This window comes from Alexandromys fortis, unplaced genomic scaffold (assembly GCF_014885135.2).
Source record: "Alexandromys fortis isolate MF-2015 unplaced genomic scaffold, M_Fortis_MF-2015_v1.1 scaffold_108, whole genome shotgun sequence".
Lineage (NCBI taxonomy): Eukaryota > Metazoa > Chordata > Mammalia > Rodentia > Cricetidae > Alexandromys > Alexandromys fortis.
In genome coordinates, this window is record NW_026067994.1 from 420446 (window position 1) to 431878 (window position 11433).

The 11433-nt window shown below is 42.7% G+C and overlaps 1 pseudogene; it reads left to right on the top strand.

Annotated features, from left to right (window-relative positions):
• The first annotated feature begins 4941 nt into the window (after positions 1–4941).
• LOC126512360 (60S ribosomal protein L9-like) lies at positions 4942–6308 on the top strand (annotated as a pseudogene).
• The last annotated feature ends 5125 nt before the right edge of the window (positions 6309–11433 follow it).

Below are 11433 nucleotides of genomic sequence, written 5' to 3' on the forward strand. Positions count from 1 at the left end.
TGATGTGCTTGAACTAGGAACTCTCAGGAGTAGTGAAAGGAGTAAACTCCTTAGAGGCATCCTTGGTTTCCTATCTACAAACAAGAACTTCCAGCAAGAAGGTCCAGCTGGTTGAAGCATGGTGATGGTACACAAGAAACTGCTGTTCTGACCCTGCTAGATGAAGTTCAAAGTCTCCCACAGGCTGCTGGTCAGGTTGTTCTTTCAGATGACCTTGCTGCTGCTGCTGGGAACCACCATGAATATGATGGCAGACACATTACTGAGATGCTGGATCCATCTGCTGGCCTCACCATACTGGCTGCCCCTGTGGAACATGTGGCATTTACTTTCTCTCTCTAGAATATGGTCTCAAAGAATATGGTATCTCAGAAGTGTGGACCAAGAGAGCTGGCTCCATGATCCAAAGTATCCAAAGAGATGGCTCCAAGATCCAGCTCTCCTGGAGGACTGGAGTTTGGCTCCTAGCATCCTCTTTGGGATCACAGCCCACCTGTAACTCCACCTCCAAGAAATCTGATGCCCTCTTCTGGCCTCCACCCACACATATGTGGCACATACTCACACAGACATACACATAAATAAAAATGAAAAGTAAGCATTTTTTAATATACCTGGCATGTGAAGTTTCAGAGGGAAGCAAATATGCATGAGGCCATTCGAGTTAAGGATCTGTGGTTCGGGTTAGCTGGGGCTGAAGAATCGACTGTGATTAGCAAGAGACCAGAACCACCACTAAGGTGATACCTCTGTTTTGCTGAGACAACTGATGGCAGAAGTCACAAAATAATCCCACACTAGTTCAGAATTATGAATAAAAAGAGGTTATTTATTTAGGGGAGATCACTGTCCTAGATCACAGTCCTCTGCATGAATGGGGAACAAGAAGAGTCTAGCAGCTGGAAGCGAGAGCCAGAAGCAAGAGAGTGAGCACAGCTTTACAGCTGCATTTATAGTATAAGAGACCACAAACACTGTGTGTGCGACACCACTGTTCAGCAAAAGTTTGTAAAATGTTTTATATTGTGATGTCTTTATTAATGTCTAATCTTGGGGATGAACAAGAAGGAAAGTTTAGGCTTAACAGTGATGTTTTTGCCGGGCGATGGTGGCGCACGCCTTTAATCCCAGCACTCGGGAGGCAGAGGCAGGCGGATCTCTGTGAGTTCGAGACCAGCCTGGTCTTCAGAGCTAGTTCCAGGACAGGCTCCAAAGCTACAGAGAAACCCTGTCTCGAAAAACCAAAAAAAAAAAAAAAAGTGATGTTTTTGTGTGTCAAGCTGACAAGGGATCAGCTGTCCCAGATAGTGTTATGCCAACTTGATACAAGCTGGAGTCTTCAGAGAGGAAGGAACCTCAGTTGAGAAAATGCCTCAATAAAACTGACTTTGGCAAGCCTGTGGGACATTTTCTGAATTAGTGATTGACGTGAAACACTAAGACACTTGGTAAGCTAATTTTTAAAAATTAAGAGTTTCACTAAATGAAATTGGAATACCAGAGGCTGGCTACCTTCCTATGAGTTCTTGGTATGGCACGTCTCAGAGATCCCCACGACAGAGCAACAAATGCCACTGCTGTTGGTTTCCAACCAGAATGGGATGGTAAGACCCAATTGCTGAAGACACCACACGCCCTGGTCACAGGTCATAGAGGGAATCAATCCGGAACTGGGCTAGAAGCTGCCCTGAGGGCAACAGTTAACAGATTGTCCTCAATAGTCTTTCCTCCACCTGGGAAGACGTGCCCACTGGAGCAATAGGGACGAGTCTGTGGTGGGAGTTGCTAACTGCTCTCTGATTGACTCTGAAACACTTTCTACAAGAGAGAATTTGTGTCTGGTATCAGAAACCTGCTCAGAAGCCTGTGGCTGGGGGAGTGACAGGCCCTGGTGCACGAGCATCCCTAGCAAACTGGTTTATACCCACAAATTAACTCTGCTGTCGGCTTTGTTCAGAGAAGCTTCCCTTTGCAATGATCAGTAGTAACCACGGTGATTCATAACCAGTCAAAGTGCCAAGAATAAATGACTTTTGGATATTAATTAAGTCAGAGATGGGACATACATATCACCTCCTCCGAGGATTAAGAAACACTACAGAGGAAGGGAAAGACAGGACGAAAGGAGCAAAGGAAACGCACATGTGGGCTTAGAGGGTTATGTCTTAGTTAGCTTCTGTTGCTGTGAAAAGACGCCATGACCATGGCAACACCTCTAAGGAAAACATTTGAAGGGGCTTGCTCACAGTTTCAGAGGTCCAGCCCATTATCATCATGGTGGGGAGCATGGCGGCCATGCTGGCAGATGCGGTACTGGAACTGAGATGCCTACATCTTGCAGGAAGTCAACTGACTGTCACACTGAGAAAAGCTTGAGCAAAAAGAGACCTCAAATCCCGCCTGCACAGTGACACACTTCCTCCAACAAGGCCGCACCCCCTAACTGTGCCCTTCCCTTTGGGGGCCATTTTCTTTCAAACCACCTCAGGGCCCTTCACAGTGACTGTGTGCACCTTCCGAGTGATGCCCACATTTTCTTCAATGTCGGCAGTCTGATTGCTGAGAATGGTCTTCATTCTTGCAGTAGATGGGGCAAAAGCATTTAGCCTGCTTTTAAGAGACGCAATCTAATAACTAATTTTACTTGTCTAGACCCATGTAATCAGCTTTTGCAAACTAAGTGATGTACCCTTCATGCCCCGATCCAAGAGTAACACGTGTGGTTTGTACGTGTGTTCTGATAATCATTTGTTGAAAGAAGGGCATAAGCTGAAGGTGGCCTTATAAAATGAGTACCTGCCATAAATGCCGAGAGCAGAATTTGGATATCACCAGATAGTGCTTGTTTCTGGGTTAGTTGGGGTCAGTGACTTAGTCATTTGTAAAACGCTGTTAAAGATTTATGCAAAGAATTCTTCTTTTCCCTATCTGATGCCTATTGTGCTGTTCAACCAGGCAGAGAGCCTGTCGTTAAGAACAGACAAACAAGCAGAGAGGCGGGGACGGATGGATTCACAAGGCAGCATTCAGGCAGGCACAGATTCAGGCTCAAACAGCAGTTGGGAACCACAGAAGACAAAAGGAAGACAGGATTCCAGCCTGGGCTCTCTCTTGCTCTCTTTGTTAAATGACACACAGAGGGGAAATGCTCTCGTTGCGTTTTTGATGCAACACTGATGCATTGTTGGTGACTCGAGTTTATTACTCATGCATTCAAACTGACCGCATTCTGGTGTTCTGTGGGAGTAATCTTTAATGCATTTAATCTATGCAACATTGGTGTAAATATAATGTTGCAGGACATTTGTTTAACTAGGCAAAGATGTGTTGCACTTGTTTAACTGCATAAAGATGTGCTGCTGTTTTACCTTACCTGTCTAAGGCATCTGATTGCTCTAATAAAAAGCTGAACAGCCGATAGTGAGGGAGGCGGTATAGGTGGAACTTGGGCCAGGGAAGGTAAGTAGGAGGAGGAATTTAGGCTCAGGGAAAGAAAAAAAAGAGACACCAGGGAGACACCAGGGGCCAGACAGACAGAGATAGAGAAATCAGGAAAATAGGGCATACAAAATAAAAAGAAAAAAAAACAGGTTGAAAGAAGGCCTGAGGCAAAAACATGATGAATAGAAACAGGTTTTTTAAAAAAAAGTCAAAAGAGCTAGTGGGACAAGCATAAGCTAAGACCAGGCACTCCTAATTAATAATACACCTCTGTGTATTTATTTGGGAGCTGGTTGTGGCCAAAGAAAAATTTTAACTACAATACGATTTGTTTTGATTTTCTGTGTTTGATGTGTCTTTATGAGAAACATAGACATAATTGTAAACACCAAAGAGAAGGAGGAAATGAACCACTGAAGGCAAGAAGGGTGGGAAGAAGTCAAGAGTGAGACAGGGCTTGGCAGTTTAAAGACCGCGTTAGTCAGAGGAAATACTGTTGGTATAGTTTTTATTTTGTTTTCTTCTTTAAAACCTTTCATTCGTTAGCACCAAGGCCAGCAGAAAGGACGTCAGCCTTTTTGTAATTTTTGACTCAACATCTGCTTCTAAGAGCTCAGTGGAAGGAGCATGAAGCCTTCGCTGAGGCAGAGCTGAACTGTGGTTCCGGGTACTGCTCTGGACTGAAGAGCAGGGGTTGTACACTCTGACACACAGCAGGCTAAAGCACTTCTCATGGTCACGCTTGCTGAACCTCCAAGTCAGCCCCCAGAGACTTTTTTATATTCTTCTTCACACATACTGAAAATGTTCAGCAAGTAATTAAAACCATTCAAGTGGCCTCAAAAGGAAAGGCGAGGGAGAACTCCAACTCCGACTGTAATCGAAGTAAATTACTCAGGAAGCTATTAAACTATATTATGAGAAACAAAGTGAGAAAATGGGAGTAGACAGATGATGTAATGAGCATGTCCTAAGCAACAATACACCAGACATCACTATAGCAATTTTTTCTCTGTATATTTTAGCTAGGGCAATCCAAAGTGCCAGCGTTGGGGATGGCAAGTTGGCTCAGTGAGTAAAGATATTTGCTGCCAAGCCTGCTGACCCAAGTGTGTGTGTGTGTGTGTGTGTGTGTGTGTGTGTGTGTGTGTATAAGTAGTGACCTCAGGGCAAGATCTCACTCAGCTAAGTTTCCAACTTGTAAAAAGGGCCTGAAGAAAAGCTTAGAGCTGGGTGTGGAGAGGCACACTTTTAATTCAAGCACTGGGAAGGCAGAGGCTAGCAGATCTGAGTCTAAGGCCAGCCTTGTCTACAGAACAAGTTTCAGGACAGGCATTCTTAGGGAGTTTAAGACGAAAAACTGGTGCAGATGTAATTGAATGAAGGAGCCATATTCCAACCCCAGCAAGCAGCAGAACTTGGAGCTTCAGCCACATGGTTCTGGGTTTAGAGTTAAGGATAGAAGAAAGGGGTTATGGAATAAAGCCACTGAGGCCAGGCATGTGTCAGGGTGTCCCTGAATGGAAGCTTAGTACAGAGGCCTTTGCACAAGGCTGTGAAGGTAAAGCCTGGATTGCCTTTAAGAATCCAAGATATTAGAGATGCCAGAGCTGTGGGTACCTACCAACGAGAGCTGCTAACAGGGAGTGAAATCAGCTCAAGAGAAGGAAGTGTACTGCAGTCAACAATGCTGAGTGGAGGTGGAGATGTGGAGAGCATTATGACATCGGACATGGAGGTGCAGAGTTTGGAGTTTGCACAGCTGGTTTTCAGTCTTGCTTTGGTTCTGTATTTCCTCACTATACTCCCTCCCTGTGTTTTGGAACGGTAATGCATAAGGTATATCCTGTGCCATTGTATGTTGGAAGTATGTGATTTTTGCTTTTGATTTTTATAGAGGGATTACCTTTAAGAGATTGCCACGTGTCTCAGAAGAGACTTTGTTTTGGACTTTAGACTTTGAGACAAGTTTGAGACTATCGGTATTTTTGAAGTTGGACTGAATGAATTTTTTGGCATTATGATATGGCTATAAGCCTTTGGAGGCCAAGGCATAGAATGTGGTGGTGTGAAAGAAAATGGCCCCCAAAGGGAGGGGCACTATTAGGAGGTGTGAACTTGTGGGAGGAAGTGTGTCACTGTTGGGGAGGACTTTAAGGTCCTTTTTGCTCAAGCCTCTATCAGTGTGACTATCAATTGACTTCGGTTGCCTACAAGATATAGGACTCTCAGCTCCACACCTCATCTGCCTGCATGCTGCCAGGCTTCCCACCATGCTAATAATGAACTGAACCTCTAAAACTGGAAGCAAGCCCTCTCAACTAAATCTTTTCCTTACGAGAGTTGCCGTGGTCATGGTGTCTTCTCACAGCAATAGAAACCCTAACTAAGACAGGCCCCCAAGGAACCCTCTGCAGGGACTCCAACCACATCGATGCAGAGCCAAGTCACCTTGGATAGGAAAAGAAGAGACTCAGGGTTGACAAGTGTGGGGTAGCAGAAAGGAACGAGCCACTGTCTGGATCATCTGTAGTCAGGTTCAGAACATAGCCCTGGGCTTCTGCTACGAGATGAGATCTGTGTATGCTCACTTCCCCATCAATGCCATCATTCAGGAGAATGGGTCTTCGTTGAAATCCGAAATTTCTTGGGTAAAAAAATACATCTGTGTGGTTTGGATGAGGACGGGCATTGCTTGTCCAGCCCAGAAGGATAAATCAGTCATCAAAGGAAATGTTAATGAACTTATTTCAAATTCAGTAGTTCTGAGTCAGCAAGCCACAGCAGTTAAAAACAAGGATACTGAAAAAGTTTTAGATGACATCTATGTGTCTGAAAAGGGAGCAGTAAAGCAGGCTGATGAGTAAGCCCTAAGTTTTCAGGCTCCAGAAACAAGATCCTGAATTATAACTATAATTTGGGGTGTCATTTCATTTGGAACAATAAAAGACTTGTATTGGTTTTTTTTTTTTTAAGAAAAAAAAAAAGCAGGTTAAACACACTGTAAATCAGCCTTAGGTGTTAAGTGACTTCGAGGAATATTCTTAACTCTAGCTATGAAGTCCAGCCAAAGCTCTAGTCTCCTAGAATGAAAGAGTTTTTCATCATATTACCACACAGTGTGTGCATATCCTCTATCAATTTTGTTACCATTCTCCCATTTTAACACTGGATCTCTCTAATGGAGAACATTCCACATATGTTTCCTATGCGCCAAGCACAGTAAGTGCCATGTAAATATGTACCTGCTCTCATATAAATATGCATGTTTGAAGTATCACTCCAACCCTCTATGGTAGATATTACCATTTCCACTTTACAATAGAGAAGTTGAGGAATACAAGGCATACGGAAGCTTGTCCTGTCTTCTAAGGAAGATGGCGGATGACACCCCAACAGTCTGCTGGAGTCTCGGGGAAGAAGCTAGGGCAGGTTGAATAATGGCTATCAGGAGAGGAGGTGTTGACGTTATGTCTCTAGCTTTAACAGTAGGAGAGGCAGCCTGGCAGCTATCCTGGAGGGTGCCCAGTCTGGGAGCGCTCCCTGTTCCTGGTGAGGAAGAAGATGGCAGGCATCGCTGCTTAGAGCAGAGGCTCTGGATATCTGAGCTGTGTTTCAGTAATAGACATGTTAAAGAGCACAACATGGGGGCAGAGGCAGACAAAAGGCGTGTGGCTGGAGAACTGGCAACGGAAGACCCTGGAAGGAAAGACTCTCTTCTTAGAACTCAGCCCTTGACCAGAATGACCACAGGACACCATCGTTAAAACAAACAAACCCTGAAGAGTCTGCAATTTGACACCAGACTCTTTGTAAACCAAGTGTCACAGGACTAAACTCTGAAACCTCACCTACGGAATACCTCTAGGTCATGAGGAAGAAATTTTGACTCAGAAGTACACAGGATTCAATGAGGTCAAACCCAGGTCAAAGTCAGGGTGTACAGGAAAAAAATAGACAGAGGCTCAAAGCAGCAAGCCAGACATCAGGAAAAATTCACACAGGGGTAGGACCGGTCTTCCCAGCCTGACTTCTGAAGGACTCCAAGAATGGGCAGCAGTGTTCTTACAGAAGACCTGAGTTTAGCTCCCAGGACCTACATCAGACAATTCCCAGCTGCTGGCAACTACACCCCAAGAGTGGCATACACTCACACAAACACAATACACATTAATTAAAATGTTTTAAGGCTCTTTTAAAAATAGTTTCATGCTAAAGACAGAGAAAACATTTTCAGTAAAAATCATAGCCTGTATTCCCACTGATTGTATGGGTTCTTTTTAGTAAGATAGCCATTTTCACACTATTAACTCTTCCGGTTCACCAGCACGAGGAGTCTGACCAACTTCTAGTATCTTCCTCTATTTCTTTTAATGATCTATTCATTGTAAAGGTCTTTCATTTCTAATATGTCACTTCCTTGGTTAGTTTTATTCCAGGGCACTTGCTCATTCTTGCATTTTCTCTTGCTCTCGCTCACTCTCCATCCCTCTCCCCAACCCCACTCTCATATTGTGAATGAGATTGTTTTCTTGATATCTTAACATTTGTTCATCATTGGTATACAGGCATTTTGCTGAAAGTTTTGGTATAGTCTTTAGGATCTCTCTCTCTCTCTCTCTCTCTCTCTCTCTCTCTCTCTCTCTCTATCCTTTTTGTTATTGTTGTTGTTTTCTTTTCTTGGTTTTTGAGACAGGGTTTCTTTGTGTAGTCTTGACCATCCTGGAACGGCCCTGCACACAGGCTGTAAAAGCTCTTACACTTAGACTCGCACCGTCTGTGAGTAGGGGTACTCTGACTTCTCTTCCTAGTTGTATCCTTTGTATTTGTTCCCTGGTCTCACTGCTCTAGCTAAGATTTTAAGCACTATATTGAATAAAACTAGAGAGGGCAACTACCCCTGTCTTGTTCCCAATTCTCATGATACTGCTCTGTGTTTTTTCCATTTAACTTGACTCTGGTTACAGAGTTATCTTATACAGCCTTCATTGTGCATAGGTATGCTCCTTCCATTCCTAACTTCCCATGACTTCTGTCATGGAGAGCCGCTGGCTTTCATCAAAGGCCTTTTCTGTGTCTACTGGAGTGATTATGTGATTTCTAGGTTTTAGTCCATTTATGTGATGAATTACATTTCATATATATTCATGCATATATTGATTTATGTATATTGAGCCACCCCTGCATGTCTAGAACGAAACCAACTTGATCATGATGATTTTAGGGGGTCTTCCCTGTTTCATGAGTTTAGTTTAGCTAAGAGTTTGCAAATCTTGTTTACTTTTTTAAAGACCCCACTCTTCGTTTTCTTGATTCTATTTTTAAAATATTTCAATTCTTTAATTTCTACTCCCATGCTAATCATATCTCTACATATACTGCTTTTTGAATGGGTTCGTTCTTCCAAATGAACTATTTATAGCCACTCCTAGAATTTATCCAAAAGACTCCAAGTGGATACATCCAAGACACTTGCACATCTATGTCTATTGCAGTGCTAATCACAATAGCTAACTTATATACCAACTTGGGTGTTCAATAATAGAGGAACAGATAAAGTAATTATTATATGTGTATATATATGTATACACATACATACATACATACATATATTCACACAATGGAATTTTTTCAGCATAAGGAAGAATGAAGGTATGTTCCTTGCTATAAAATGAATATGGCTAAAGATAGTTATATTAAGTGCATTAAGCCAGCTTCCAAAAGACAAATGTATACTTTCTCTCATTTGTGGTTTATAGAGTTCATATTGTTTCATAAAACCATGTATACATATAGCAAATGAAAGAAGTTAAACTAGGACAATTAAGGAGAATAAAGCGGACAAATAGGAAGGAGACTAGAAAATAGATTGTGTATCTAAAATAGCTTTTCAAAAAGCTTGAAATTTTCACAAGGTCTCATGGCATAAGCCTTTGATCGCAGCTACTTTGGAGGCTGATGCAGGGGCATTTCAGAGTCTTCATGTTCTAAAGAGTGAGTACGAGGACATAGTTTATAGAGGAGTGCTGGTCTGGCATGTTTGAGCTCCTAGGTTCAGTACCACAATAGATAGAGAGATAGATAGATAGATAGATAGATAGATAGATAGATAGATAGATAGATAGATAGATGATAGCTAGCATTGCAGAAGACTAAGTAAAAATGACAAAAGAAAATATAGACTTGACAAAAATATTTGCAAAGTAATCTGAACTTATTCTTGTAATTGCATTACTCAGGCTGAGCATGGAGGATGATGGTGTCTGGACTACAGAGGGAAGCCCTGTCTCCAAAAACATGACACTCCTGGTAAAAACTGCTATAAACACCACACACACACACACACACACACACACACACACACACGAAGAATTGTGTGTCTTTCTGTCTGTCTGTGGACATTTGCATAAGAAAGCTGGTGTGCACAGAGGCACTGGGTTCCCCTAAACCTGGGGTTGCAGAGGGTGTGAGTTACCCCATGTGGCTTCCGAGAACCAGATTCAGGTCCTCTGCAAGAGCAGCAAGTGTTCTTAACTGCCGAGCCATCTCTGCAGCCCTTCAAAGATTAATTTAAAAGTCCAGTTTTTTACATGTGGCCAAAAACCTTGATAAAAACCTTACCAAAGACAATTGCTAGACAGGGAATAAGCTTGCAAAAATATGCTATATCATATGACTTCAAGAAAATGCAAATTAGTAATGAGATCTCATTAAACACTAGAAAGCTGAATTCCAGAACACGACAACAGATATGATCAAGGAAGGAGAGAGCCGGTCTGGTGAGATGGCTGAGCAATAAACGCCCATGTCCTGAGTTCAACCCACAAACACAAGGTGGAGAAAGGAGAAGCAACTCCTAAGATGTTCTCTAACAACATATGTGGCATGGCATTTGTGTGCCTGCATTCTACACATGTGCCCGCACACACACACACACACACACACACACACACCAGCAATAATAATATAAATAATTATTTAAAGGATACTGAGTCTTTTATCCCTCCCTGCTCATACCTTAGAGCTAGAGCAGCCCAGAAACTCGGCCTGCAGAGCAGCTTGTCTCTGCAGCCTCAAAGATATGGCTGGAGTAAAGGTAGAGGCAGCTGCACAGACTACTAGACCAGCAAAGCCTTGCTTCTCTGGAGAATGGGTGTGGAACCCAATCCTGCCCCAGTCTGTAGGTGGCTGGCAGCTTCCATGAGGCCCAAGACCATGAGGATCCACAGCAAAAGACATTTCCCATGTGGAATCCAAAACAAACTTTAACAAATCATCTTCGGAACCTCTGAAAACTGATAGCAGATCAGAAAAATCCAAACAAAAGCCACCTTTGGAGTATGATAGTCTATCTTGCCTTGCCTTCTGTTGCCATATCTACAAATTACAGACATAAAGGATCTTGGAGGGCAAATTGAAGAATTCCTCAGCAAAGATAACAGATCACACATATTTTTTCCAATAAAAGGGAAGCAAAGTATACACGAACATTGGGTGGAATTTCTCCAAGTACAGAATCTGCATTTACTGCAGAAACCACTGCACCTCAACCCAGGTACAATGGATGTTCCTTTCAGTCTCCAGACATAGTGTTTGAACCAAGGAAAGTGAGTGGTTGAAAGAGCTCTTCGGGACTCTGGTTTTAGTCCTGCTAATAGCATATAATCAAATGCCCTATTGGGAAGAGTAAAGCTTCTTCATATTGAGGACATTAGAAAGTTGTATGTACTCAAGAAACCATGAAAGAGAAGTGGGGGAAAGCTGGTATTGGAACACACAACCAGGCAGATTTTTAAAAGCGTTTTTTCAAGGTTGAAGAGGTGAACCAGTCTTGACAGACAGTTTTACCTTCAGCTGCTAGTATACCTTTCATAAAATATTCTACTCAAACGCCTTTGATCCCATTTGATTAGATAAGCCACCTAGCATTCAGTGCACACTGAAGCTAAATTCAGAATTCATGTGGATGGCAATAAATATGGTGGGACCCCA